The sequence below is a fragment of the Mustela erminea genome, chromosome 12, assembly GCF_009829155.1.
Source record: "Mustela erminea isolate mMusErm1 chromosome 12, mMusErm1.Pri, whole genome shotgun sequence".
Taxonomy (NCBI): domain Eukaryota; kingdom Metazoa; phylum Chordata; class Mammalia; order Carnivora; family Mustelidae; genus Mustela; species Mustela erminea.
Window position 1 is genome coordinate 72,387,441 of NC_045625.1, and position 26,303 is coordinate 72,413,743.

Below are 26,303 nucleotides of genomic sequence, written 5' to 3' on the forward strand. Positions count from 1 at the left end.
TCTCAGGGTTTATTTTACTTAACCATTCAGGATAAACCCAAACTACCTTGACTTCTCTATGTCACCTTTCCTTCCTTCCTTTGGATGCTCCAATCTCTTTGATGGTTACTTACTAGGTGCCACTTCATTTAGCCATTAGGCAATTTTGACCTTGATGACTTGGACATGAATGAGGACAAAGATCCTCCTGGCAACTTTGGCCACTTTAGCTTCAGCAAACTGAATAGGGTGTCCAAGAAGAAATCCTTGCATTAGGAAGACTTCTGAGAAGATTCCAATCATCCCCACTTGTGGTGTTCACACCCTTGTGTAATTACACCTCCCCTTAAGCATAGGCTGGACTTAGTGATTTGCCTCTGAGTGATAGAATAAAGGAAAGGTAATAGGATGTCATTTCCATTACTGGTTTCCAAAAGATTGTAACTTCTATCTTGTTTGCAAACTCTCTCCTTGCTTTGATGAAGTAAGCTGCCATGCTGGAGAAGCCCACTTTATAAGGAGCCCCATCCAAGAACCATCAAGGTACTGAGGCTCTCATTCCAACAGAATTTGAGGAACTGCATCCTGCCAGCAACTGTGTGACTGAGTACAGGAGTTGGTCCTTCCCCAGTCAAGCCTCCAGATGAGAATGTAGTAGCCTCAGCTGACAACTTAAATGCAACCTTGAAGCAGAGAATCCAGGTAGGCCTCACCCAAATTTCTGGCCCACAAAAGCCATGAGATAATTAGTATGTATTTTTTCACCCACTAAATTTTGGAATATCCATTAAACAGCAATAGATAATTAAAGTATCCCTCAATTACTATAACCTTGGGGTAAAATGTTGCATGTCTGGGAAGGCAGGCACCATATAGGAGGACAATGTCCCTGGCAACATCCCTGAGGGCACTGTTTTCATGATCAAAGACTATCCCGTATATTCATATGTTGAAATGATATCATTGGGCCTGAGTAGACTCCAGGAAGTAAGGCCTAGCTGACATAGTATCCTACCCGATAAATAAGTTCTAGACTTTGATTGGTTTTTTCACTATTTGTAAAGGCCTGAAGGTTTTCAGAGTAAGTACGTTACACTTTTTATGGAAAAAAAAAAAAAACCCAAAAAACAAAAAAAAAACCCTAAATATTTCATTTAGAGATTTTTATTTATTTATTTGACAGAGATCACAAATAGGCAGAGAGGCAGAGAGAGAGGGGGAAGCAGGCTCCCTGCTGAGTAGAGGGGCCGATGTGGGGCTCGATCCCAGGACCCTGAGATCATAACCTGAGCCGAAGACACAGGCTTAACCCATTGAGCCACCCAGGCGCCCCCCAAAATGTAAACATTTTAAATACAGGACATCAGAGCAGAACCAAATAAGGACCCCAGGATAAAACTGAGAAGGCCACTGTCAGGCTTTCTACAAGGGACTGGTGCCCTTGTAGAACCCAAAAGTGTTAACTACTAAGAGTCGAATGCACTGCTTCCTTTCCCTGAGCACAAGCCCCAGCCCCAGTCCCAGTGCAGCACACAGAAGAAACTCTTCATTAGAAGAAACATTTATTGAGGAGGATTAATATTCTTGGTTGTGCTGAAGGTTGTTCTCATCAGAGGATATATTGTCATGAAAATTGTGAAGCTTTCTCAATAAGGACTGAATGATTTCCTTAGAGAAATTTTTCTCCCTGGAAGTGCTGGAGAAGCATTTTCTGCCTGAGTAGAAGAGTCAAATCACTAAACACAATACTTTCGTCAGGGTCACCCCTGGTGGTCCAAAGGACCTGGCATACTTGATGCACTCAGGTGAGGCTTGGATGAGGCACATACTCCCCAGAGGGCAGAGAAGAAGGGGGTTGACCCCACTTAATAGTTGATCCTTGAAGGCTTCAGCTTTCTGGGGTTGTCTGACCCTGTCTCTGTTGTGTCTGACACTTGTAAGATGGTTCTGGTTAGCATAGGCAGCTTCTTGGCTGCTGGATGTGAAACTTGCCGGTTTCTTTTGTTGTGGGTCAGAGAGAGCCCAGTAGTTGGAGGGAGGTCTCTTGTCAGACCTGTAGTTCCTCCTGCTGCTGGCTTAACTCTGAGGCCTCAGATTCGTACATATGTACGAATGTTCTCTTCTAGGACATTCCCAAAGGAAGTGAGCTTGTGAGCTTCAGGAGGCTGATCACTCCCCAAAGCAGCTACACTTTCAACTGGGTCTTGGTGCTGCAGTAAGGTGGACATGAACTTGGCTTTTTGAGGGGGACATTCTTGATGCCATGTGGTTTTTTTCTTGGAATTTATCCACTGAGAAAATTGCCTCATTTTTTTTTCTGAAGTAACTTTCAAGAGGAAACTATTCGTTCTGTGACAGAGTTGGGGAAGCACTCTCTAATGTTCTGTCCTCAGCATGGTAGCTCTCCTCTCTGCCTGCAGATGTCCCTACTCCTGAGTCCTCACTTCTTCATTTTCTTGCTTTGGGATCCTGAGGTCTCACTTTCTTTGCACTTTTACTTTTTGAGAAATTCGTAGGCTGGCCCTTACAGAAGGCCCGCTTTGAGTCCAAGGACTCCTCCTGCTGTTCTGTGCTAATTCTGCTGTCCTTCAGTTGGAGTTGCAGCACCTGGGATGCTTTCATGTCCCCGCTGCACACACTCTGGGACTGAGTCAAGGAAGGCTTGGAAGTCAAGCTGTCTGAAGGAAGGGGCATGTCAGTGGGACATCCTTGAGCCTGGTTATGCTCCTCACTCTCCAGTTTAAACTTTCACTCACTCAGGATCTGTCTTTTCAGGTGTGATAGTTAAGAATCTTGGGAAACCAGTATTTTTAGTGAGGGGTGTTCCATGGTCAGGCCAGTTTCTACCTTACTCGTGTTGACATTTATTATTTTGGAGCTTCCCAACTCACTGGTTGTCAAGGTGTCCCAAGATTAGAGTTGAAGAGTACAGAGCTCCTTGGTGTCAAATATATCCCTGGGCAGGTTAGACATTGCAGAATGTTTTAAATTCTTCTCCACCATCACTTTGTCCTATTCCATTTCTACTCTTTTACTGGAACTCACATTATCATGCATGCATTCATGTCCAGCCCCAGCTTGCCTTGTGGGTACCTCTGAAACTCAGAGAATTGTGAGTGAACTTGTCTGCCTTTTTCCTGAGAGACTTCTGATGATTTACGCTGAAGCTCCATCACTGCTAGGGAGTCTAGATTTCCACAGTCATGGAGGCACCAGCATGGGATTGCCGTCCTTGGGCTATGTAATTCCAGTGTCTCCTGGGGTTCAGAGATGATAGGAAGGTGGCCAGGAAGCATGGAGACTGGTATATAGGCATGGGATGGCTGGCAAACCAAGGAAAGGTTGGAAGCTCAAGGACAAATGGGTTTTTTTAGGTTTCTGGAACACAGGGACTAAAGCGCACAAACTTTCCTCTTGCTTCTGCAATACTTGCTATCCCAGGTGTTGATTTTCAGTCAAGATAGGAGAGTCTGATTCATTCCTGGATCTATGGAAAGATACTCCACAGTCCGTAATCTGGGATGAAGAAGGTGGTATGATCGGGAGGCAGGATTGAAAATGGGGGTGGGTGTTCCACCTGAGCGAAAGATAGGGGCTGGGATGGGAATATGGTTTGAGGCAAGGATTGGGGTGTACAATGGGAAGAGGAAATGGTTTTGGATGAGGAAGTGGTTGAGATGCTTGCATTTTGATGGCAGAGGTATTATCAATTCCATTGAATAAGAAGAGTGAGACTCTAGTGGGGAAGTACTACTAGAAAACAAGAGAGTGGATACTAAGGACTCATTGTGCAAAGAAGGAAGACCCCGGAAGATCTGGCTATATTTCTGATGCAAGTTTTCTGCTAAATCCTTGACATGGAGGACCTATTGATAAACAGAGAGCTGCTCTGGTTTGCCTTCAATATTCCAGCCAGTTTGGGGGGCTGTGGTGACCTGTATATCAATCAGATGCAACAAATTCCCTAAAGATGTCCACTGGTACTCTGCCCACATTTGTTTGGAAAATGGCCCTTCTTCTTTTACTTTCTTCTATAAAATCTGGAAATCCATTCCCTTCTTCATTTTTCTCTCCAAGAGGGCCTGAGAGTTAGCCCAGGGAAAGAAATTCCACTGGCCTCCTTGTGCTCAGTAGCAGAGTCTCTCCAGAGATTGGTTTCTGATTGATGGAGGTAAACCTGCTCTTGCTGAAAATCGGAGTATGATAACGTGGGGAGGAAAGGAACGTGTTCATGGCATGGGCCTGTCAATAGGAGAATTCTGAACCTGATGGGTTTGAACAGTCACTATCTCTGATTGTGAGGACATAAGTAGACAACCCACCAGGGCTATCTGGAGATGACTTCTCAGGACCAGGTTTCAATGAGATGGAAATTGATTTAGATTGAATCACAGTTAGAGAGCAGTCTGACAGTGGTGAAACAGACGGCATTGGTGGTGCATGATGACAAGCAAATGAATCAGTGGGATTCCTTGTCTAAGACAGATTTGGTAAGAGGTTGATACCCTGTGAAATGGTGGGGTCAAGAGCAGAGATGGTATTCAGAGGTAAAGTGGCCTCTGGTTGTCTGAGCATCATATGGTAGGAAAGAAGTCAAAGGGGTAGAGGTATGGAAAGGTTCCCTGGGAATAAAGAATCCTAAGCTTTTGGCTCTACTGACAGAGAGTGCCCAGGGGAGAGAGTAAGAAAAGTCAGCTAAAGGGGTCATTGGGTTAGGGAAGAAGATGGATGGGGTTTGGGGGAAAGGCTCAGACAAAGAGGCTGGTATTAGGTCTCCTAGAGCAATTGTAGAGAAGTTAGGAGATGAAGTGAATGATGAGTGAGTCATAGGAGCTGTAAAACCAAGGGGATCAGAGAAGGAGTAGCATCTTCCAGAGCCTCTGGGAACAGCAGCCAATTCACCTCAGCAGTTGTGCTGTTACACACCCCACAGTAGGGGTCTGGACATAACAGTTGATGAAAGTGGATGGTATCATGACACCGGCCCAGGGGGTGTGGGAGACAGGAGGTAAAAAACTGAACAAACATATGTGACCCTGGCTGGTCTGGCAAAGGTTGCCCCCCACCCACCAACATCCCCAAGACTTTCAAATTCTAACTCTGAGAATTTTCCATCTCACCTCAATTCCAGGCTTCCCTGAGGCCCTAGAAATACATAGAATCTGCTTAAAAGAGGGGTACAGGAAAGAAGATAATGTTTACTCACCTTTACAGAAGAGAAAGCACCTTTCTTGCCTCCCCTCCTTCTGACAAGTTCTCTACCCTGGGAAACCAGGAGAATGATGAAGATAGAAGCAAGAGATCTTATAAGAGGCTGAATAGAGTGTCCTTTAAAAATATCCTTGGTAGATTGGACTTGGAGAGCTCCAAGAATTAGGATACAAGGTCACATGATCAATGATAATAATAAGACTTACATTATTTGATCATTCACAATGGGCTTTTGTATGTATTATCTATCCCATGCGATACTGAAAACCACCTTATGTGGAACATGGGTCAGTGGTTACCTCAGGGAGGAAGTTGAGTATCCATGAAGTCACAGATCTTTCAGAAAGTCTCAGAACTTCAGAAGTTCTGAATCTTAATGTCTAACATGGCCTCCTATTTTACAGCACCCATTGCCCAGATCCATCAGTGCTTCATGCTCAGTCATGGTCAGAGCAGGGAATCTGAGAAGGGTTTTCACTGACTGTGTTTCCATGAGCCTTTCCTCTGAGGCCTCTGTATTCTGAGAGGGACTGTATCTGGCAGCTAGCATCCTCAGAGGTTATGGACCTGAGCCTTCATGGAAAGGACAGGAAGGGTCAGCCTTGGAGAGCTCAGGTGGAATAGGCAGAACCTTACCTTTCAGTGTCCCTCCTTTCCTCCTCTTGGCTCTGCCCTGATGCTAGAGCAAAAGGAAAAGAATGAGTGGTGGGGACTCATCTCTCACTCTTCTCTCAGAAATGGAGACATTCTTTATCCAAGAATGTCAGGAATTTAATTTATAGAACTTTGTTTTCTTTGCTTTTCTCAACTTTTAATGTGATTAAATATTTTCAGTATTTACTTTGAAAAACAAAGGAGGATTTTGTCTGGGAGGTCCACACTTGATATTTTCAGTCAGAAGTTCTTTGTTCAGTGAAGACATAAACTAAAGCCTGAGAGTCACATCTGTGCTCTCTTGGATAGACCCTGTATCCTAGCATATAGCTCAGACCCCAGTCTCTTCTCAGAGGCTCATCACTGTTCTCCTGATCAGCCCAACTTGAAGGCAGGCTTGATTGAGTGATGCTTGACATGGGAATGTGACTCATGATCAAGACCTGGGAAAACTTGTTTTCTTACACAGACCTCATACTCTCCAAATAATGCAATCCAGAACTGCAGAAACCCGTGTTTCGAATTTTACCCAAGACCCACCACCATAGCCAAATAGACTATGAGTTTCAAGTAGAATCCTTAGTGCTTCCTTAATCCTTCGCCCTGTCAGATCTCTTTTCCTAGAGGAGTTAATGTCTATTATTTCCTTTGACTTCCCATTTTCGGTGTTTCTCTGACCCTTCCAAACTCATTGAGAAATATGGGAGGGGGGACAGGAAAATAAAGAGTCATTCTCTGAAGGGCAACTTCTTGCTCCAGATCTAAAAGCCTGGGAGTCATCACTTCAGTCTGTGAAAGAAGCAAAATGCTGAATGGACTAAAAACAATGACATTTATTGGAACCGTAGTGGCAAACCACTACCTCAAATCTTACGAGAGTGTCAGTGCAGAAAATCATACCTAAGATTTGCTTACCTGAAACAGAAGGCACTGGAGGCTCAACACAGCTCTCCTGGTAGGAACACTTAAATAGACACTTTGAAAAATAGCTGGAGGATGAATATGGTCTAGCATGAGAGTGAGGATCACAATCTAATGGGGGCCTCCTATTTATTTATGGATTATATAACCAGGAACCCAGCCTGGTCCTCATAGTAATGAGCTACCAAAAAAAAAAAAAAATGCTCTTGTTTCTGGCAGGGGAGTGTAGTGTTAGAGAGAAAGGAAAAAGGTAACCCATTCTGAAAACATTGTGAAATATTCCCAGAGTGTTTTCCATAACAGAAGTCTGCTCAGCGGGGAAAAGCCTACCAGACCTTTATGCCCTATGGGAGAAGGTAAATTACCCCACTACAGCAGCCGCCTCTAGCTTTCCTCTCTCATCTATAGAGTGGTAGAAAACAAAACAAAAATCTCTGAAATACTAGTGAACATCACAATCCAGGAACATAAGGCCATTAAAAGACAAATGATTAATCATCTCTCCTCCCCTGACACCTTACTGTATAGTATTGACAGCTCTGTTGTAGGAACAGGATCATAGCTAAAAAAGAGCTGCAAGGTATAGGTTTTATTTAGGGAGATTTAGGGAAACCTAAAGACCCTAGGGGAGACAAAAACAAGGACATTAGAGGAAACTGTAGCCTCTGATATGTATAGTTACACTAAATATTAAAGACATACCAACACCTAACCAGATTAACATAAGACTTCACATTAAAGGTCTCTTTATTTCAGTTCCCATTACCCAATACATCATGTTTGGCTTTCAAAGAAAAATTACAAGCCATGCTAAAAGGAAGGGAAAAGCAAACTGAGAAGACAAATCAAGCATCAGATGTACATTCAGATATGACATATTTCGGAATTCTCATACGTAGAAGCTAAAATAACCATGATTATTCTGTTAAGGGCTCTACTTGAAAAGGTAGACAGTATACGAAAGCAGATGATGCATGTAAGCTGGGAGAGGGAACTTCTATGAAAGAATCAAAAGGAAATGTTAGAAAACAAAAGCAGTATGACGAATGAAGAATTCCTTTGATTAACTCCTCTGTAGGTTGCATAAAGTCAAGGAAAGAATATGTGAGTCTGTATAAATGTCAGTAGAAACTTTCCAAACTGAAATACAAAGAGGAAAAGAATTTTCTTAATGCTAAAATCTAGAATATCCAAGAACTGTATAATGATATGTAATTGGAATACCAGAAGAAGAAAGAACAGAAAAAATATTTGAAGTAATAATGGGCAAGGAGTTTCCAAGTTTAATAACAGGTTAGCGATACATTGTAGAAGTTCAGAGTACACCAAGCAGAGAAATATTTAGAAAGTCTTTACCTGGATGTATCATATTCAAACTGTATGAAAACAAAAGATAAAATTTTGAAATAATCCAGAGGTAAATTAAAAAACCTACCTCTAGAGGGAAAAAACATAAGAATTATGACCTATTATCATAAGCCGTGAAAGCAAGAGATTGGAGTTAAATGTTTAGTGTTGGAAGAAAAAAACCACCAATCCAAAATTTTATATCTAGTGATACTATCCTGCAAAAGTAAAAGAGAAATAAAAACTTAGAGAAATAAAAACAGGGAGTTCATCCACAACAGACCTGTCCTGCGAGAATGGGAAGACTTCGCAAGTGTAATTGGAGTTCAGCCATGGTGCAGTAAGGCTTCTCAGACATAGATGATTCACATCATTGCAAGTGCACTCCTGCCTTAGGCAGCTGGACATGGAGAATCCATGTGCTAGACTAGAATTCCAGGCCCACATTACAGGACTTTAGTACAGATACCAAATGTTCCTGAGTGCTGGGGAGGGGACAGCACAGGAAGGAGAAACTCAGTTGCAACCCTTCTCCCACTATCCAGCCCAGCAGATGTGTCTATCCTTCCTGGCCTGTTAGATGCCTCCAGCCTACCTTCCTGCTCCACCTAGTCACATATCATATATTTATCTTAGTGAAATGTTCTTGGTCCCCTGTTATCCTGATATTACCTGAGACCCTTCTCACTGCTTGGTGATCTCACTTTGGACCTCAATTTGTCTCTGAAGGTTTGCTCTACCCCAGAATTTACACCCTCAGGATGTACTCTGCCTTCAGCTGAGCTCTCCCTCATGCATTTTTCCCTGTATGAAGCCAGAAATAGACTCAGCAGCAGCCCCACCCCCATAGCTCCTCAAAAGTATCCACAAGTATTGAATACCAAAAAGTATTCAAAAGTTCACTAAAAAGCACAAGAAAGCAGAATAGCCTGTACCAAGGAACAGAAAGCATGACAAAGAGGGAGACAAGGGCATGACATATCCATGGAACTGAGGAAAACAACTTAAAAACTTTTAGTGATTCTTTTATTTCCCCAAAACCTTCTTAGGCTATTCACGCCCTACAGGTTTTCTTCCACATGTATAGTGTCTCTCCCTGCTGCTCCCTCTTCCCTCTCTGTCAGGTCCCTCTTCCCCCCCAACATTTTAAAAGATTCCTTTATTTTATAGAGCAAGTGTGCTGCATCACAGAAGACCAAACTCAGCTTGATTTAGGAAGTGGGCTCCTCTAGCATAATGTCTAGTGAGCACAACTGTAACTATACCTAGCAATACCTTTTGGATTTTTGAATGACACCTGTGTTTATTTCTTCCATGAAAATTGTTTTTCCCACATAGCTTCTACCTTTTCATCAAAATACCTTATTGTGATCTCTACCAATGTGAAATGATAATGTCATTTTTGTTGGTGGTTATATGTATTTATTTCTTCTCCCCATGTTACCTAGTCATTTAATAGTCAGAACCTTTATGGCTTCATTATTTAGGTTATAAACTGTTGAAATTAAGCCCTGTATCATTTCCTTACTTGACTTGCCTACATTCCCTTGCTGATGAATCGGTCTTGGCCCTAGACACCCAATCCTTTCCCTCCCATATGAGGAGAATTTGCCAGTAATGACAGCCTTCTTTTCCTCTCTTAACTGGCGTCTACAGTTTCACCATTGTCCCTCCCAAAGGGAAGTACACTTCTAGCCCGCCCCACTTCACATACCCTCCCTTGATTGCAGGACGTATGTCTCTTAAGAAAAATCCCTCCACATATCTTTGAATTTTCTGGCTTTGATTCCAGAAGCTACTGCCTCCACCATACCCCAACCCCAGACGTGTGCAATGCCAACTTTAAAAGTTGTCTCAGGTTCTGTCCAATGCAAGAAATGTGGGATCGTCTCTGCACATTTGAAACATGCTAATATTTCAACAAGGTTTTACAACATTGGCAAAGAGCACCCCCACTCAAAAAAAAAGATTTTAGAAATTATATGCAATATAAAAAATTATATGCATTGGCAAAGAGCACCCCCACTCAAAAAAAAAGATTTTAGAAATTATATGCAATATAAAAATTATATGCATTGGCAAAGAGCACCCCCACTCAAAAAAAAGATTTTAGAAATTATATGCAATATGAAATTATATGCAATTATAAACAAACAGTAAAGAACAAAAATTCAACATCAACATTGCTTACTAACATGGAACACCTAATTTCCTTTTTCTCTAGTGCCACCAGGTTGCTCCTCTCCTGGGTTTTGCAGTGTGAATTGATTTGCAAGTACTTTGTTTGCTCTGCTAGTCAGTTACCAGTCCTCCACCAGATTTCCATCTTCCAAAAATGTGTTGACCACCTTTGGCCTTTATGCTCCCCTTCTTGTACTCTTTAAGCATTTATTTTTAAGTCCTTTGTTTTAACAGCTTTATTGAAGTACAGCTCACATACCATAAAATTCACTCATTTAACATGTATAATTCCTTGATTTTCAGTATATGCATCACCACAGTTAATTTTAAAACATTGTCATGACTTAAGAGAAACAAATCTGCAACCTTTTGCTATTATTCTCCTCTCCCCTCCTCCCTCCAGCTCTAAGATGTACTACTTTCTGCTTCTAGACATTTCATTTGAATGAAGTCATACGTATCCATTAGTGACTGGCTTCTTTCACTTAATGTGTTTTCAAGGTTCATCCCTGTTGTGGCATGGATTGGTCTTTTTTATTTGAAAAAACATTATATCATAGGGATATGTTATATTTTATTTACCCACTTCTCAGTTGACAGATGTTTGAATTGTTTCCATCTTTTGACCTTTTAATAAGGTAGCTATGAACATTTTTTTACAAGCTTTTGTGTAGACCCATGTTTTCATTCCTCATGAGTATATACCAAGAAGTAGATTAGCTGGGTCCTATGTTAACCCTATGTCTAACATTTTGAGTAACTGCCATACTGTTTTCTAGAATACCTGTGCTATTTTTCATTCTCACCAACATTGTGTGGGGATTCTAATTTCTCCACATTCCCACCAACATTTGTATTCTTTTTATTTTAGCCATCCTTGTGGGTGTGAAATTTTGGCAAATAGTCATTTCGATTTGCATTTTTCTGATTGGTTAATGATATTGAGCAGTTTTCATCTGATCTTTTACTTTTAATGCCATTTAGGAGAGAGGGGAGTGTTTGATCTACTTCATTTAAGGTGAAACACCATAGTTTATTTGAAATGTAACGGGACAAATTTTTCTTTAAACATTTGAAAACACATAGTGTCAAGGCTTTGACAACAAATACAATGTTCTTCTATACTACTTTTTGCATATTACAGTTACTGAGTGATTAAGGGACAGTGAAATTCAGCCCTGAATTTGCTCCGTAAGATTACTTCTTGTGTGGGGTTGAGGAATTCACTCAAATGGCTCCTCAGGGTTGACTATAAGGCAGAGCAGAACTGGTTGCCAAAGCCTCTAAAGCCCAGTGCCTTTTTGTCACCAATGCTGTGTATACCTGTTGTGAATAAGTGTGTTCCACAGGTGATAAACATCAAAGAATTGTGAGAGCTTTGACGTGGACACATAGCATATGTCTCAGAGGTGGATGGCAAGGTGTTTTAAAAAGGGCTTTTGCATTTTAATCACAGTGTATCACACCTGCCCAATGATAGTAGTGCAAGTTGGGTGGTGGATATGTGGGAAGTTATATTGTCTGTGTGTCCTTGGACAAGGTTAAACATTTCTGTAGTAAAAACCATTAAAAAAAAAGATGTTGGGTGCCTTATAAGGACAGGGAGGAGGGGTCAGAAGGAGACCTGGCAAGGGCGAATCAGTCCATCAAGACTAGAAGTTAGCTTTCTCTCAATAAAGACATTCAGAAAGTATATTTCCTTTAAGATTGGGAAGGACACCTCTTTCCATATAATAGGAAGGAAGAGGAAAATGAAGAATGGGGAGATTTTTGGAGAAGGATTTTGTTTTGTTTTGTGAGAAACTCTATCACTGCTTTCTTGTTCCTCTGTGAGCTGTGGTCCAGCACATCTGCTGGACAAGCGAAGATGGCCTAAGCTTGAGGAAAGTAAAGGAAATTTGAAATAGATCTGAGGGCTACACCTAGGTGTCTCAGTCAGTTACGAATCTGCCTTCGGTTCAGGTGATGACCCTGGTGTCCTGGGATTGAATCCTACTCCTTGCTTGGCAGAAAGCCTGCTTCTCCCTCTACCTCTGCCAGTACCTGATTGTGCTCCTGCTTTCTCAAATGAAATTAAAAATAAAATAAATTAGATCTGAGAACACTGAGGAGAGAATGTACTAAGGAAACAGTGATCTAACTCTATTTATTTTGTTCAAGTTAGTAAGTCTTGGATAAGTATTTGTGGAGTTAATGAGTGATTTCCAGATAGTGCTGGAACTGAATTTCATGTGGCATCAGTAGACTCAGTTGTGAGTAGACTCAGTTTTGACGTGGGAGATTTAATCCAACAATAATCAGTTACATACAGAAAAGCATTTCTAAAAAAGGCAGAGAGACAAGATTTTGCCAGACAGGAAGGACTGAAGGGGATTAGATAATGTTGTCCCCTTGTACTGGAGCCTGTTTTTTTTTTTTTTAACTGAAGAATGGCTGATGCAATATCACATTAGTGTCAGGTAGGCAACTCTATGCTGTGCTGTGCTCACCACAACTGCAGCTACCACATGTCACCAGATAACGCTGTTACAGTACCATGGACTCTGTATCCTATGCTGGAATGGTGCGTTTTAAATGTTGGTCACCCGACAAGCTATCAGTTCTACCTTGGAGAGCGAGGAAAGGAAGAACAAGGCCTTGTTGGATAGGCAAGAAGTGGAAAGTGGATGATGTGGAGTAGAAAATCTAACAGGGACATATAAGCTGGAAGGACAGGGGCATGAGGCAGGAGGACAGAATGTCAGACTATAGGATTCTGATGCCAGAAGTATTCCTGGTAATAAGCTCTACAGGGTGGCACTGGATTGGCCATAATGGACTCTAAATTGAGATTATGTAGGAACTGGCAGGCTGGGTTACTGGCTGGTCTGTCCACATAGATGTTAGAGCCTCCTGTACCCCCTCCTCACCTCTTCAGGTTCCCTGCCCAGGGCCCCATCCCACCTATTGTCCCCCTCAGGGCCTCCACAGTGTCAAATCTGCATTCTTTCTGTGACCCCAACATTCAAATAGTGTAGGGTCAATGATAACCTGGACAAGAAGCTACAAGTATGGTAGTGAGAGAGGTCATGGACATCTGGTTTTGTGTTTTGGCCCTGAGACTGTCCAGAAGACTACCTTAGGTGTTCTCTAGCACCCTCACGCCATTTTGAGTCCCAGTCTGAGGTGGGGTTGCCTTCCCTCCAGAGCCCTATTAGAAGTGTGGGAATGTGTGCAGTCTTGGCTTTCCTGCCTCAAAAAAAAAAAAAGCATTCCATGGAGTTCCATGATAAGCCCCCAAACATCTGTATCCTGGTACAGTCTAGAACTCACCTCTGGTTCATAAGTTGCACGTGTTCTGGGGAAGAGCTACCATGGCTCCACTAAGGCCGTGAATATTGAAGGTGGCAAACCGCCATCCTAGCCATAGTAAAGGCCGTATCTTATATATTGTCATTGAGTGTGGATGGAAGTTCCCCCAAAGGGGATGCCATGCCTGAAAACCTGCAGGTATTGCTTGCATACTCAAGGAACAGAGCCATGCCTTTTTGGTATAAGGCATCGGTAGGCTGTGCCAGATTCCAGTCTGCCTCAAAGTGTTGGTGCCTGGACTGAGGAAGGAGGAGAGAGGGACAGGGTCCTGAGAAGGGGATGATTAGACATAAACTTTGGTTCTACCAGCAAGGTTCCTCTTTCACCTTTTCATTTCTTCAAAGGTGTCTTATCCTGGAAAGTGGTAGCTGCCTTGTCAACATTCCTACCACTAACAGCTAAGTGATGCTCTTGTTCTGCAAAAAACATCCTCAGTCCAGCAGCCTGAAGAACCACCCAGGGAGGGGAAGCACTTCCAGTGGGAAACCTCAGTGTCAAGTTTAATGTGACTCACAGTACAGATTCTTCAGCATCTTCTAGGGCATTCTTTGACGCTACCCCAACCAGCACAAGATCAACCCAAATAATACCCCACCCCCTGAAAAACACTCCCATTCAGAGTTCTTCCACCTGTGGGATCCTCTGATCACTGACTTCTAATTAATGATTAAGCTACTGTAATACAGTAACAGTGAAGAAACAACAGTGGCTTAATCTTTATTTTCTGAAAACTATACCTGTCTTTGATCCTCCTCAGATATAGACTTGCTGTAAAGGGTGTAAAACATTCAATGAGGGGAGAGGTGTGAGCTACTATACATTTTCAGTAAGTCTAAGCCATGGGACAGGAGAGCCCATCTCCTCAAACTTCATCAGAGAGGGAATGGGCTTTTGGGGACTTTTGGGGGCACATGATACATATTTCCCAAGAGGTCCAGGATATTGGTCACCTTTTAGAAGCAGAAGGAAGCAATCAGTAACAGCTGAATTGAGTTCCCCAAAACCCATGCTCCCAAGACAGTACACAGGACAGACATCACTTTATTAGAGAAATATTTATTTTTCACAAGGGATTGTTTTGGGGTAGGAAATGCCCCCCAAACCCCTCTCACTGGAAATTCTGGAGAGGTTTTTTGTCTAAATAGTAGACATACATCTCTGCACACAGTGCCTTTAGGAGTGGTGAGAGTGCCTGGAGGCCACTGGGCAGCTTGATGCCCCCAGGTGGCCTTTGGGTGGGGCGCAGGCTCCCTGAGGGCCATGGAGAGGCGATACTTCTGATTCGGTATCTGGTCCTTAAATGCCACAACTTTCTGGGGCTGTCTGCTCTTGTTTCTGAGCTGTCTGTTACTTCCAGTAAGGCCTTGGCCAGGAAAAACAGCTTCTTGCTGGCAGGACCTGGTGTTTGTCTCCTTACAGGTGGGAAAGGAAACCCTGGGACAGGCTGTGCCTGGGCCTGCACTTGTGCTTTCTGCTGAGTTTTCCCAAACTTTGTTGGGGAGGGAATGGGCTGCTCAGGGCACGTGCTACCTATTGCATGCCTACGCCCCATTCTCTCCTCTTGGAACTTCCCAACAGCTATCTTGATTTTCTGAGCTTCGGGCATCCCAATAAAGGCAACTCTACCTTTAAGCAGGCCTCTGCTTTCCACAGATGATAGGGGACTGGGCTTCTCCTTGGAGTTTTCCTGCCTTTTGCATTTTATCCCAGGAGTAAGCCATTGCAAAAAATACTTCATTTTTTTACTGAAAAGGCTTTCAGAAGGAGGTTGACCCTTCCATGAAAGGCTTTCAGGAGGCAGCTGACCCTTCTGTGATAGGGTCTGGGAAGGCTCTCTTCCCAGGTTTACCCTCAATACCGCACCCTGATACCACAACTTCAGTAGGGAGACTGTCTGTTCTCGGTTGGGATGTTCCCAGTCCTGCATCCCCTCCACCATGCTCTTGTGCCTTGGAACCCAGAGGCCTCAGGGTCATGGCAGCCGGTGGGGGTGTTCTTATTCTGGCACTTCCATAAGACATGCTTAGGGACCCAGGGCTCCTGCTGTTGTTCCTTAAGACATTCTTAGGGACCCAGGGCTCCTGCTGTTGTGCATAGTAATTCCTATGTCCCCTGGATGGACACACAGCACCTGGGAAGCTCTCGTGTCCCCGCATGAGACACCGTAGGCATGAGTCAGTGAAGCTTTTAAGTCAAATGATCTGAGGCAGGGGCCAGGCCGGTGTATTGGGCTTGTGCCTGGTCATGCTCCCTGCCCTCCAGCGTAAGCCTTAACTCATACAAGACTTGTTTTTTGAGATTCAGTGATTTAGGATCTTGCGGAATTGGTATGTTTGGTGGGATGATGATTTTGACTTGATGCTCATTTCCCTGTATAATTTGGGAGCTAACTGTCTTGGTGACTGTGAAGATGCTAGGTTGTGAATGAAATTCCTTCGTCCTGAATATCTCCCTGGACTCTGTGAGCACAACAGTAGGTTCTGGATTTTTCATCTCTATGCTTTGTTGCTCTCCTCTTCTACCACCGGAATTTGAACTCCTATCCTTTGGCTCACATCTGAATGCACCTTGCCTTGAAGGCAGCCTTGGGGGCTGTCTGTTGCCTATGGTGTCATGTGTGACAGATTTAAGAGTCTGGCAGCCATTCTTAGTTTTTGGAGCATCCTCTGTAAACTGATGGTTCGTATTAGAGGGTGATTTCCTCAGAATTCTCTGTTCTTCCTTGCCCAGAGTTAAGGTGGCAGGGAGAGGACAATCCGGAATGGGGGCTGAATTTGCTGTTCCTGCTTTGTCTCCATAGAGATATTTCAAGCTTCCATCAAGGGAGTTGAAGCTCCCAGGTTTACAGTTTGCCGCAGAAATCACATTGGTTGAGGAGGAAAGGCTAGAATGGGATGTGGACTCTCAATTTAGAGAGATAATGGATTCAAGGACCCTAGGGGGAAGGCCCCAAGTCACCCTCTTATGAAATCTTTTAATATAGGTTTTAGCTTCTGTTCTGCACTAGGTTCAACAAAGGGAAACTCTTAGAAGGTATTCAGGGAGTAGTCCTCAACCTCTGATGGTGGCAAACTCTTTTTTATTTCAGTCTCGGATTTCTCAGAAAGAAGTGATGTCTGCTTCATAGTATGCCATGAATTATGCACAGTCCCAGGCAACTGACCCTCATTGATTTCCTTAGACTTTCTGCGTAAATGTATCTTCGGGGCATTTTCAGTTGTCTCTGACCCATAGTCTCCACAGACACCATGGAGTTGTTCACTGATGGGCCCCTAAGTTCTTTCTCAGAATCCAACCCCGTTTCATTATCTGAAGAGCTAACTGGGTCACTCAATAGATAATCTTTTGGGCCATTCTCCGGGTTGTATCCTTGATCCTTCTTCAGGTCATCATTTTCCTTCTTCAGATTTTTGTCTTTCTATAAATCATTTTTATCCTTCTCCAGGTCATCTTTGCACTTTGCCAGGTCACTGTACTCTAGCTGAAGCATTTCTGGGTCCTCCATGTACACACTTTTAGTGATAATCAGTTTGATCTCACTCTTAGAGTTCCCTGTGCGTCCACGATGCTGCTGAGACTTAGGTAGCTGTGGAAGAGTACTTGGACCGCTCATCAGTGCGAGAGACTCATAGATCCTGAAGGGCAGGCCCCACCCGTGTTGGATGAGCCTCTATTGAAGATGACTCTCGTTTGTTCTGAATCTCGTCACTGAGAGGAAACTGTGCATGCGGGATAAAGATAGCAGCATGGGCCTGGGAGACCCAGGGTTTGGGAGAATGATTAGGAGCCGAAGGACAATAATCCTCTTGGGATCTTTGGACAATAGTGGGTAAACCCCACACACGTTCCTGCACCTTGTGCAACACGTTCCATTCCAGATGTTGCATTTCAGTTGACATGAGACTCTCAGATTCATTCTGAGGTCTGTGAAAATATACTCCAGAGATCTTGATGTCGGGTAGAGGACCAGATGGCAGGATGAGGTGTAGGGATTGAAGGTGGGCTTGGGGCTGGACATACGGGATGGGTAGGGGCTGGGTTTGAGGCAGGAGTTGAGGTGGGTTCTCAGGCAAGGATGGAGGAAGTGGATGGGGAACTACTGGGCATTCCTGCTCTGGGGAGGCATTCGAGATGTTATCTGAGGTATCAGCAGCAGGGAAGAAGGACTCACTATGTGGAGTGTGGACACCCCAGAAGAACTGGATGGGGGTTTGCTGTAAATGGCCCTCCTCCAAGGTTGTAGGATATGGGCGCTGCTGATGCATATGCAGCTCCTTTGATTGGTCTTTGCTGCTCCAGAAAAGAAGGGAGGATGCCAAACCATGCTCATCAGCAACTCTTTGCTTTGGAAAAGAACGCTTTATTTCCTTCCACCTGAGGAAGTCACACCTGTTTTGGACTTGTTTCTCTCCAAGTGCCAGGGCATCAGGGCTGAGAAGTGAGAAGTTACCAGGCTCTACAAGGTTGGCTGCAGGGTCTCCCCTGGAAGAAGCCTCTGAAGAATGGAGGGCCAGAAACTCTTGATGGAAATCACATGGAGCCAGGGTTGAAGGGAAGAAGTCTTTGGCACGAGTTTGCCACCAAGGGAGGTCTAAAATTGACAAGCTGGAGGGGTCAATGCCTGTGATTGTTGGGACATAAGTAGACAACCCACCAGAGCTCTGTGGGGCTGAGCTCTCTGGAACAGGCTTCCTTGAGATGGAAATCGGTTTAGATGGAGTCACAGTTAAATTGCAGTCTGGCGGTGGTGAAGCTGACCAGGTTGGTCATTAGTGATGACGAGCAAAGGTCTCAGTGGGATTCACCCTTTGGGACAACTCTGGTAAGGGACTGACGTCTTGGGAAAGGGTAGGGTCCAGAGAGAAGATGGTATTTAGAAACACTGTCTCTGTTTGGACACTAAGGTCCACTGAATGGGCATGATGTGGTGGGACAGGAGGTGAAAAGGCAGGGAGTTGGGCTGGGAAATGGTCCATTGGCAATTTGGAATCCAAGGGAGGAAAGGGATCTGGTGGCAAAGGATCACCCAGTGGTGAGGGTGGAAAAAAATCAGCCATGGGGATCACTGGGTTAGGTGAGAAGATGGGAGGCTGGTGGTGAGGAAGGGTCAGGCAGCAAAGCTGGTTTTAGCTCTCCTGTAGGGACTGCTGAGAAGTCAGAAGAGAGTGAATAATGACGCCACAGGAGCCGTGGAAGCCAAGGGAGTAGAATCTTCCAGGTCTATAGGAACAGCAGTTGATTGATCTCCGCAGTTGTGCTTTTACATACCTCACAGAAGGCGTCTGGACATAACAGTTGATGAAACTGGATGGTATCATGATGCCGGCCGAAGGGGCTGCAGGAGACAGGAGGTACAAAACTGCAGCCAGGACCAGAACAAGGGGAGGAGGCCATGTAGGCCTGACAGGGGAGGGGCTACCTGAAGCCTGATGCCCCTTCACAATGCCCCACTTTTATGACCTGACAGTGTACTCAGCAGCCTTCACCCCAATATCTGTTCCTAAGGCAACCCCCTCCCATGGCTATGACAGACTGCAGTGAATCCTGCAATTGCATAATATGTGCTCTAAGAGGCAACAGGATAGAGGGGAAAGACTGGTCACCTTTTTAAATAGAGATCAGCTTCCGGGTCTCCTCCACTTCCCGTTGGTACCATCTGTCATCTGGGGAAACAGGAGAATGAGTTATATAGTGAAAGTAGAAACATAGGTATAGATACAGGAGTCCCCTTATGGGACAGCCTTGGGATGTTAGACTCTGAAAGCCCCAATAATCAATAGATGAGGGCAAATAGCTAATGATGTGAGGCTGGTTAGTAATCTTGCTTCATGTATATGGTACTTTTATGTAAATTATCCATGTGATGATCAGACCACTCTGTGAAGCAGAGAGGTCAGGGAAGACTCCTGAGTATCCATGATGTCACAGAGTTTTCACAAAATCAGGAGACAGAAGTTCTGACTCTCAACATCTCACATGGCCACCTATTGGGCAGCACTCATTGTCCAGATCCATCACTGCTTCATGCTCAGTACTGGTCAGAGCGGGGAATCTGAGAAGGGTTTTGTACTCTGGCTGCATTTCCATGAGCCTCTCCTCTGAGGCCTCTGTTTTCTGAGAGGGAGTTTATCTAGTGGCTTGCATCCCTAGAGATTTTGGACTGGCCCCTCATTGGAGAGGAGAGCAAGGATCAGCCTTGGAGAGAGCTCAGGTGGAATAGGCAGAACCTTACCTTCCAGTGTCCCTCCTTTCCTCCTCCTCTTGGCTCTGCCCTGACACTAGAAGAAAAATGAAAAGAATGAGGGGGGTTGGGACCCATATCTTACTCTTCTCTCAGAAATGGAAACATTCTTTATCCAAGAATTCTAGAACTTTAATAGAACTTTGTGTTCCTTGATTTTTTCAGTTTTTAAAGTGATAAAATGTTGTCAATACTTACTTCTTTGAAAAACTCAGGGGATGACTTTCTCTGGGAGGTCCCCACTTGGTATTCCCAGTCAGAAGTCCTTTGTTCAATGAGGACATAGAAAATGAAGCCCAACAGTCACATCTGTGCTGCCTCTGGTAGGACCCTGTATCCTAGTTCATAGCTCAGACCCCACTGTCTTCTCAGAGGCTGAGCAGTGTTCTCCTGATCAGCCCAGCATGAAGGAAGGCTTGATCGAGTGATGCTGGACATGGGAATGTGACTCGATATGATCGAGTGCTGGGAAGCTTTGTTCTCTTACACAGACCTCATCCTCTCAAAATCACCCAATCCAGGACTACAGATTCCCTGTGTTTGGGATTTTATCCAAGAACCACCGCCATTTACATACAGACTGTAGTTTAAGTAGAAACCTTAGTCTTTTCTTAACCCTTACCCCTGCCAGGCCTCTTTTCGTAGAGGAGTGAATGTCTCTTAAGACTTCCTGTTAGGTGTTTCTCCCATTCTACCAAATTCCTTTTAAAACCTGGGATTAGGGTCCCTGGATGGCTCAGTTGGTTAATTGTCTACCTTGGGCTCAGGTCAGGATTCCAGGATCTTGGGATCTAGCCCCACATTGCACTCCCTGCTTAGCTCTCCCTCTGCCCTCTCTACTCCACTTGTGCTCTCTTAGTTTCTCTTAAATAAAATCTCTTAAAAGAATAAAATTTGGGATTAGAAATGGAAACTCTAACATTTGTGTTGAGCGCTCCCCCTGGGATTCCTTACCTTTTTGGTGGTTTTGGTTTTCCAAGTTGGATATGGAATCCCTACCAGGTAGCACAGGAACGGAAGGAGCAATCCCAACCCACATAGGAAGGTGAAGTTGGGATCAGTCTCCAAAGCTCAGACATGGTTTGGTATTGCTATTTAGTAATGAAAGAACATTCCAGTCTTCAAACTCCATAGTCTGAATCACAAGACAGCCTATACTGTGCACACGCTGAATATATATTCTCCCCAGGCTTACATCACAGAGCACTGTCACAAAGAGTTTCTGAGGGTGGGGGAGGTGACAGTTGACAAAACAATGTGTGTCCACAGCCCCTCCCCCACCCACTAGCTCAGAAGACCCCTCCACCCCTCCTAGGTCCTTCAGGTCTGCCATCCTACTTTACTACTCCTTTTCATCATTTATGAAACTTATGAAATTTTCTGTTTGTTCCATGTATAATTCATGTATTACTTGTGTCCCCCTTTACTGTTTGAGACATTGACTTGGGTCTTACCAGGTCTGTGCCTTGAAAGTCTGTAAGACTACCTGGAATTTTTGCTTGTACTGTGACATTTACATTCAGGGTCACATATGTCCTCAGATCCATCTTTCATATAGAATGTGTTTGCCTGGGGGGTGCCTGGGTGACTCAGTGGGTTAAAGCCTGTGCCTTCAGCTCTGGTCATGATCTTAGGGTCCTGGGATGGAGCCCCATGTCAGGCTCTCTGCTTGGCGGGGAGCCTGCTTCTTCCTCTGTCTCTCTCTGCCTGCCTCTCTTGCCTACTTGTGATCTGTCAAATAAATATATAAAATCTTTAAAAAAAAATAATGTGTTTGCCTGGGACACCCGAGTGACTCAGTCAGTTAAGTAACTGCCCTCAGCTCAGGTCGTGATCCCAGGGTCCTGGGATCAAGCTCCACATCAGGCTCCTTGCTCCACAGGGAGCCTGCTTCCCCTACTCCCTCTGCCTGCAGCTCCCCTGCTTGTGTGCTTTCTGTCAAATAAATAAAACCTTTAAAAGAAAATATTTGCCTTACATGAATCCAGATAGAGACCTTAAAGCTCTTTCACACTTCCTTAGTTTTGTACATGTTGCACAGCACATTTCAGTTTTTGTTTTATTCAGCCTTTAGTATCTTTAGTCAGAGAGGCTGGCTCAATTAAAATCAATAATGCATTATTCAATAATCCCAAAACGAAAATCAGTATAAAATAAATGTAAATAATTAAACCTTCAAATGGGAGAGAGGGGTAAGCAGGCTCCCTGCTGAGCAGAGAGCCCTGATGCCGGGCTTGATCCCAGGACCCTGGGAGCATGACCTGAGCCAAAGGCAGAGGCTTTAGCCCACTGAGCCACTCAGGTGCCTCACATCATTACTTTTTGTTGTAGAGTTCCAATATTCATTGTTTACATATAACACCCAGTGCTCCATGTAATACGTGCTCTTCTTAATACCTACCACCAGGCTCACCCAGCCCCCACCCCTCTAAAATCCTCAATTTGTTTCTTGGAGTCCACAGTCTCTCATGGTTCATCTCCCCCTCTGATTTCCCCCACTTCACTTTTCCTTTCCTTCTCCTAATGTCCTCCATGTTACGCTTTATGTTCCACAAGTAAGTGAAACCATATGATAATTGACTTTCTTTGCTTGATTTATTTCACTTCGCATAATCCCCTTCAGTCCCATCCATGTTGATGCAAAAGTTGGGTATTCATCCTTGCTGATGGCTGAGTAATATTCCACGATATATATGAACCACATCTTCCATTCATCTGTTGAAGATAATCTCAGCTCCTTCCATAGTTTGGGTGTTATGGACATTGCCGCTATGAACATTGGGGTACAGATGGCCCTTCTTTTCACTATATCTGTATCTTTGGGGTAAATACCCAGTAGTACAATTTCAGGGTCATAGGGAAGTTCTATTTTTAATTTTTTTGTGGAATCTCCACACTGTTTTCCAAAGTGGCTGCACCAACTTGCATTCCTACCAATGGTGTAAGAGGGTTTCCTTTTCTCTATGTCTTCTCCAACATTTGTTGTTTCCTGCCTTGTTAACTTTTGCCATTCTAACTGGTGTAAGGTGATACCTCAATGTGGTTTTGATTTGGATTTCCTGATGGCTGATGATGATGAACATTTTTTCATGTGTCTGTTAGCCATTTATATGTCGTCATTGGATAGGTGTCTGTTCATGTCTTCTGCCCATTTTTTGACTTGATTTTCTGTTTTTTGAGGGTTGACTTTGAGAAGTTCTTTATAGATTGTAGATATCAGCCCTTTGTCTGTAGTGTCATTTGTGAATATCTTCTCCCTTTCCATGGTTGCCTCTTTGTTTTATATTAACTATTTTAAAATGTACCCAGGATTTGTTTTAATCAGGTATGGTAAGACATACAGACGTGGACATGATTGTCATGAAGGAGAACATTTTTGTACTCACAGGTCCCTGGAAACAGAAGGCATGACATGCTACACAGGGCAACAAGAAGAAGCAGCAGGATTGGTTAGAAAGTAGAGGAAGTGAGGGGGAAATGTGCGCAAGAACTTTCATGGTGGTTTCCATAGTTAAGATAAGACAAGACCAAGAAAGCAGGTTTAGTATTAGCAAATTTGAATAATTTCAGAGACCTTGGGATGTAGTGGCTCTTACTTGTCTGGTACTTGGCACTGGGTTTATTAGGGAAAGTGAATAGTAGCTTGGCATGTGAGAGCCTTGTGAAATCCCAGTAAAGGTTAGGAGCTCTGATTGTTTTGCTTTTGAAGAGCATGCTGTTGGGTATGTGCTTACAATCTCTGGGAACTAGCTAACCCCAGGACGAATAGTCCCTTCCAGTATCACTAAAGCCTCAAGATGTCAAAGCAAACAAAAAATAAAAAACATGATTAATGCACAATTGAGAAGATCAATATATAGCCAAAGAATTAGATAGTCCTATGGATAGAATGAACCATAGAGCAGGTTTAATTAGCAGTAATGCTTTTGGAAGGATCAAAAGATACATTTTTATAAATTAGGGTTCTGAAACATTCCTGTGCATGCAGATCACCAGAAGTCTTCTTAAAATACAGATTCAGTAGGTCTGGGGTAGGACCTGAGAGTCTGGGTGTCTCACAAGCTATAGTGCTGCTGGTATAACCTATTATAGGTGTAATAGGTGTAACCTATTATATAGCAAAGTTTAAGTGGTTATGGATCCAGGTTAAAATTTTGGTTCTACTACTTGTTAGTTGGATGACTCTGATAAGTTATTTAACATATAGAAGCCATATATTCCTTATACATATAGTGGAAGTAATAATAATCTGCCAGAGAAAAATGTTGTGATGGTTAAATGATATATTACTTAATGGTGGTTAATGAAAGGCAGTCAAAAATAAGATGTGGGGGGTTGCAGAGCAGGTGGGATTGCTAAGGAAATTTAGGGTTTCCTAAATTAGAAGGATGGGACAATTTAAAGATTTCATTCTTGCAAGGATCCTTTTTGCCACCTGTCTGATAAGGAGTTATTTGGCTTTTGTATTTTTAGTGATGGGAAGAATTCTCATGAAAGCCATTTTGTTTCTATACTGTTTTGTTCATTTCCAAAGTGTTTTTACTCAGTGGAGATAAGATCAGCTGCTATCAGCTCTGTCCCTTGAGGCAGCATAAAAGATGAGAGCCCCATCCTCCCAACCCCCTCTCATTTTTCTGATACATCTGGAGATTCACATTGAACCAAATCAACTCAATTATTCATTATTAACTATTTTCTGTGGTTGATACTGACAAACTTTAGTAGTAAGAGCTAAATCAAGATTATTGTTCATCTCCCCCATAACCTCATTATAAAGAGCAGTTCAGACAGAAGTATAAACATATTTTTTAACAAACCCACACAAAAAACGGTTATACAGTCCCCAGCAAACTCAATCCATTCCTGGGTTTCATTCCTTTTAAAAGACTCCAATAGCACTTTGAATGAAGGGGTCACTTGGTAGAGACAGTATTCCAGTGGTAGGAATTATCTAACCTTCTAGATAAAGCTGTTACTCCTCTGAGAAGTACTCCTAAGCTCCTAGGACACAGAGGTTGAGAATCGTGTGCCCAGCACACCGTTCAAAAGAGTGTAGGCTATTTGACTCTTACATCTTGTTCACTCCTACAGGGGGAACAGGATCTAAAAATATTCATGGATTTGAATGATCCTTTGGTTGATTTTAAGGACAGAAACTCACCCAGTTTAGGTGGAGGAGGATTTGTGATCAAAGAACAGGGGGACCTCTCACAGAATCCGAGGGTGGAGATCACCCTTGTGCTGGGAGTGTCCCATAAGACTTGTGCTGGGAAGTGTCCACCTGCAGAGACCAAGTCCACCTCATCTTCCTTGGTCTGGTATCACATAACTTCTTGTCCACCCCTCCCTGACAGTTTGCTTCACATGTTCTTTTGTTCTACAGAATGTATCTTCCATTTCACTTTACCGTGACCCATAATGACCATCTCCAAGCTGTACCTACAGCCTCTGGGTCTATGTTACTTCCAAACCAGGATACTCAGCTAACCACCTATGGCCTGTACCCTACTTGCAAGTATGGGAAGTTGATTGACACAACTTAAATCAGTTGTTTCCCTTTGTTGCAACCAGCAGTGGGTATGGTAGGAGTACTCAGAGAACCCTAGGGCCAGTTCTCTAGTGGCAAGAGCAGAGTACATGCATGGGCAGGGAATTTGAATGCCATGTCTACTCTGGCTTTGCCCATCTAACCTGTTAAACCTATTAAACACCGACACTGTTTTGTTAACCAAGAAATTCATTGAGCATACATTTTGTGTTGTGTCATAAGCAGTTGCTAAGTATGAATTGATATCAGTTGTCATAAGCAATTATAAGTATGAATTAGGACTTTGACAATGAGTGAGCTCTTGTTTGCCATTGATTAATGACAGTTGATTATTATTAATCACTAATCTTTGGAAAGAGCTATAGAATCAACTCTATATCATACTGCAGGTATCCTTAGTATCCACCTAAATATTTCTGTTATCTATAAAGCTATAATAAATGCTAATGACATTTTTCTAGTATTAAAGTCCTGTGGAAAGAATAAGTTAGATCAACAGGCGTAAACATTAGAAAGAGTATGTGGAGCAACAGACTAAGCCCTGTTCTTAAAATCAAAACTCCGTCTCTCTGCCACTTACTGGATAGTTAGTTGATCTTTGCTATGTCCTTTTCTACTCTAACCTTAAAATCTTAGTTTTTATTTCAGAGTCTTCTTTTAAATATGAAATGAAAGAGTTATGTGAGGTTCTTTGTGTCTTCCAAGGTGGAATACACACACACACACACACACATACACACACACACACACACACACACATACACACACATCTTTTATATATTGTATGTATATATTTATATATATATCTTTTATATATTATATATCTTTTATATATTTATTTTAGGGAGAGAGTGTGTGTGAGTGCATGAC

At 43.2% G+C, this 26,303-nt stretch overlaps 2 pseudogenes; both read right to left on the reverse strand.

The window, feature by feature from the left end:
* Window positions 1-1,546: 1,546 nt before the first annotated feature.
* LOC116570497 lies at window positions 1,547-4,557 on the reverse strand (annotated as a pseudogene).
* A 13,428-nt stretch (window positions 4,558-17,985) lies between these two features.
* On the reverse strand, window positions 17,986-21,017 carry LOC116570501 (annotated as a pseudogene).
* Between the last annotated feature and the right edge of the window lie 5,286 nt (window positions 21,018-26,303).